Source organism: Myotis davidii, unplaced genomic scaffold, assembly GCF_000327345.1.
Source record: "Myotis davidii unplaced genomic scaffold, ASM32734v1 scaffold1994, whole genome shotgun sequence".
Classification (NCBI taxonomy): Eukaryota; Metazoa; Chordata; class Mammalia; order Chiroptera; family Vespertilionidae; genus Myotis; species Myotis davidii.
Window position 1 is genome coordinate 42,071 of NW_006285309.1, and position 4,859 is coordinate 46,929.

Sequence of the window (4,859 nt, forward strand, 5' to 3'; positions counted from 1 at the left end):
GAGTGTGGGGCATGCAAGAGGCAACGGATTGGTGATTCTCTCTCATCACTGAGGTTTCTATCTCTCTTACCCATCCTTTCCTCTCTGAAATCAATAAAAATATATCCTATCTTATAAAAGGGAACATGCAAATTAACCATCCCTCTGCTATGCTCAAGCCAAGCCCACAAGCCACACGCACAAGCCACACCCATCAACCAATGAGGAGTATGCAAATTAACATGACAAAATTGTGGATAATTTGCATATACAGAGCAGAGTGGGAGAGCCAGCAGCTTGGGGTGATGTGGCTCCCTAGGTCGCTCCCTCAGTTGCTCCCTTGGGGGCATGTGGCTCCCTTGGTCTGGGAAAACCCAGAGTGTGGGAACACCAGGAATTCTGGGAATAGTAGTTTTGGTGGTAGCCACAGGACCAGAAGCAGAAGCCCAGAGGGGGGGAAGTGAATAGTAGTTCTGATGGCAGCCCAGGACCGGAAGCAGAAGCCCAGAGTTCAGGGAGCACCAGGAATGCTAGGAATCGTAGTTCTCCTAGACACTAGAGCAGGGGTGGGCAAACTTTTTGACTCGAGGGCCACAATGGGTTCTTAAACTGGACCGGAGGGCTGGAACAAAAGCATGGATAGAGTGTTTGTGTGAACTAATATAAATTAAAAGTAAACATCATTACATAAAAGGGTATGGTCTTCTTTTTCAATAGTTTTATTCATTTCAAATGGGCCGGATCCGGCCTGCAGGTTGTAGTTTGCCCACGGCTGCACTAGAGCAAAGTGAGCCTGGAGCAAGTTACTGTTGCAGTTGGGATGAAGGGAAAACAAAGGTGAGAAACATAAGTAAAATCAGAGTGTCTTGGAAAAATTAAAGGGAAGATATCCTAAAACTTCTAGGAAATCTCCACCAATGAAGCAAAGAAAAAAAAATGCCTCTATTATTCTGTGAGCAACAAGCTACACTGGCTTGGGGGTCTCAGACAATTCGCTCATATGATTGCAAAGACAGACAGAAACTCCCAGATTGGAGAGGATGCAGGTCAGGCTAAGGGGCCCCCCTCTCCATTCCCCCACCCCCACCCCTCCAGTGCATGAATCTTCATGCACCAGGCCCCTAGTACAATTTATAAGTATGTAGATCCTCTTTTTATTATCTTCACGTGTTTTTTTTAGTCTTTGGGTAAAAAGTGCACATTTAATGATCTGCAGAAATTCAAAATAACTTTTGGTATTGTCTTTTGACCATTTAATGGTTTGTAATGTCACAGCACCAAATTCTTACAGTCTTATTTAGCTAATGGATTCTGATATTCTGTGTGTTCTAGATACAATAGTTGGGATAACAAATACCCAAATCTCCATTCCCCTTGTGAGTCTTCAATTTTCTAGTGATGTGTGAGTAAATTCTGTAGCTGGTACAAATAGAAGAGTTGGAAGAATGTAGCAGCTCCAATTTCTCCGTGTTTCTATTTAACTCTGGACTTGCTATGACAAATTATTGACTCTGAGCATGCTCCAGTCACTAATTTCAACTAATCTAGACCTGGACAAAAGTCTCAGAATCAGAATTACTGGTTACCCCTCGGTGAAATACAAAATCAGGGAGTAGTAGGTACAGTCTAATTGTTTTTGTCTGTGCCTCTGGCCTCTCCTATGCCTTCAATCCACGCCTTTCTCAAGGTCAGTATTCAAGGGACTACTTAGGACCAGTGATTTCATAAGAAATCTTTATACCAACACATAGATGACTTCCTTCTTTACTGCATGAGAGCATTTGAAGTCCTTGAATTCTTTGGTTGCCTTTTCACTAGGTATTTGAGAAAATTTGTTGACTAAACAGAATACTTAACATTTGAAAATCTTGTAGAATAAATATAGAACAGATCAACTTTTAAAAAAGGCCTTTTTTTTTAAAGAATGTTTGAAATTTTCTCAATGACAAATACTCTTTGATCTTTGGGGTGGGAGGAATAGTTATTAAAAAGTGGAAGTAGGTTAACCCATGTTGCTATATAGTCTTCACTCTGCGGACTCACTCCTTCAGTCTGAGTAATGACTACAATTACATGATAACCCAAATTTTCCACCTCCAAGCTTGGCGTTTGTCCTAAGGCTGTTGCTAAACAACAAAATTGCCTCAAGTGACTGTGTTCCTGTGCGTGAAATTATTTTCAACAGCCTGAAGCATAACAGAATGTTTTATGTGACAAGTTTAAGAAATGGTTCTTATCAGATGGCACAGGAGTCACTTTCTACCTCTGTTTCCAATCAGATCTGTCTGGTTTGAATATTTGTAAAATAAAAAAAAACAAACACTTTCATCATACATTCTGTGCCTCTTCCAGATACAGTGTCAAATTAATATACCAATAAATTTGCTTTTTAAAGCATGGATACCATCCAGGTGTGTCTTAGACATCTACCAGCTAACCTTGGATTATTACAAACTTTTGAAGAAATACAGAGTCAAACCCTGACCAAGAACAAGTACTGGCCTGGCTGGTGTGGCTCAGTGGCTGAGCTTCAACCTATGAGGCAGAGGATCAAAGTTTGATTCCCAGTCAGGGTACAAGGCCAGGTTTCAGGCTGCATCCCCAGTAAGGGGCGTGCAGGAGGCAGCTGATCAATGATTCTATCTCTCTCTCCCTCTCCCTTCCTCTTTGAAATAAAAAATATGTATTAAAAAATAAGAAAAATGAACAAGAACTGAACAATTATAATGAGAGGTAACTAATTAAAATGGGCTTTTTAACTCCTGAAAGATCCTAGCTTGACAATATTCAGATATGTAGGAGCACAATTTGGACCAATAGACCAGAATAACAATGGGACTAACAATTCAGAATCCGCAGCGGCCCTTGGGCATGCATGCTGTTCTCTTGATTATACTGTGCAGGTGATTTACCTCAGGGAATTTTTGACAACGGGAAGTGGGGAAGGCATTAGGCAAGTGTCATTTGAAAGAACTTATCTGAATTTCTTATGCTCCAGTTATGATTGGTGTCAACTAAACTATTTTAATCTTATCAATTTGTCATGCATTTATTCAAATGTATACTAAGAAAGTATTTATGAAGGGAGAAATCCGGTATCCTGGTAGTTTTATTAGTCAACATTTTCCACAGTGAGTTGGCATATCAACTCATGATAGTTAATATCATACTTCCATGGTTTTGTGGGGTTTTTTTAGAGGAAGGGAAAGTAAGAGAGAAAATAATGAAAAAGGGACTGTATAATAAACCTGAAAAGCTCAGGGGGTCACAGGCAGTGACTGAAAGTAACCACACAGGATAGTCTCATCATAAATTCCTAACAGGGCAGGCCATGGCGGGTAGTCACATCCCCCTAGAGATCTTCCTTAGCAAAGGTCAAGTTTTACCTTAAGTGAACCCTGCCCATTGTTCTTGTGCATCTACTATAGCATACTTTTGAAATGTCAAAGGCATAGCCCCCAGCACCACAGCACAAGAACACTCCCAAGACCATGAAACCCTCATTGTGATCTTCTTGCCCGCATACCATCTCTATGTGTGGTAAATGTCAGTGTTAACTATCTCATACTGACTGATGTAGAAGACACATGTGTTTCTCCATTTTGCTTTTCGTCCAACACTGGAGATTTCCCTGCTTTGCTTTCTCCCGCCCCCCACAATCTACAACCAATGGATTTCATTTTCCCAATCTGGAGATTTTGCTTCCGGGCATGTACTCAGCAATTTCAAGTAAACCCTTATAAAACTTTTCTATAGGCTGCAAGTTCTTTCACAGACACAACAATACCAAATAAAAGGGAGATGAATGTGGACAAAGGAATAAGAACAGGAGTGTAATGGCAGATATTCTACCTTGTGAGCAGTGAGCAAAAATATCCTATTGGTTCAGGCAGGAAAATGGTGGGAAATTATATTAGGTAGACATGAGACAACTTTGAGTATCTGACCTCTGCATAGGGATTTAAACCTCATGTAAAGTATTAGTTTTTCATTGCTGTGGTAATAAATGGTTACAAGTTTAGTGGCCTAAAACAACATCCAATTATTATCTCCTACTTTTATAGGTCAGAAGCCTGGATACAGTAATAAAGCCTGTATACATTATGGTTCTACTCTGACCCTGGCTTAGAGTGTCAGGAGTTTGAAGACTGTCTGCTTCTTTTGGAGACTGTTTACAAGCTCATTCAGGTCATGGGCTGAATTTGTTTCTTGAAGTTGTAGAACGGAGGTCCCCATTCCTTCCTGGCTATTAGACAGGGGCCTGTATTTGCTCCTAGAGTATGCCCACATGTCTTCTCACACCTCCCATGTGGCTCCTCCAACAATGGCAGCAGGCCTCTCACACTTCACATCTCTCTGACTCCCTCTTCTGCCACCTTCCTCTACCTTTAAACGTGCCTGTGTTTAGATTGGGTCGACCCAGGTTGTCCAGGATAACCTCCCTATCTGAAGGTTCATAACCTGAATTCCCTATGTCAGGTCCCTTTACCAGGTAATGTAACATGTTCACAGGTTTCAGAGAAACAGCCATGGGCATTTTTGCAATGCCATTATGCTACCATAAGCACCTCTTCAGATTCTCTTGGCAGCCGCCTTCTTTCTCTCTCTCTCTGTCAGTGTGGCCATTGACATCAGGTTTCCTGAGTTACTGTTGAAATGTGAGGGAGTCTCTCTCCCATAGGATGATATTTCTCAGGAAGTCACCAGTGTCGGCTGATCTACTTGCTAAGTGATCCCGTGGTCTCTATTTAGGCTACTGTGAAGTGGAAACAGCATGGCAAGGTATCCTAGCACATTGCCTCCCTCTTCATTAGCTTCATATCCTTTTTTCCCTTTTCTTTTATACCCTCCACAATGGGCTTGCATCTCCTCAATGAAAT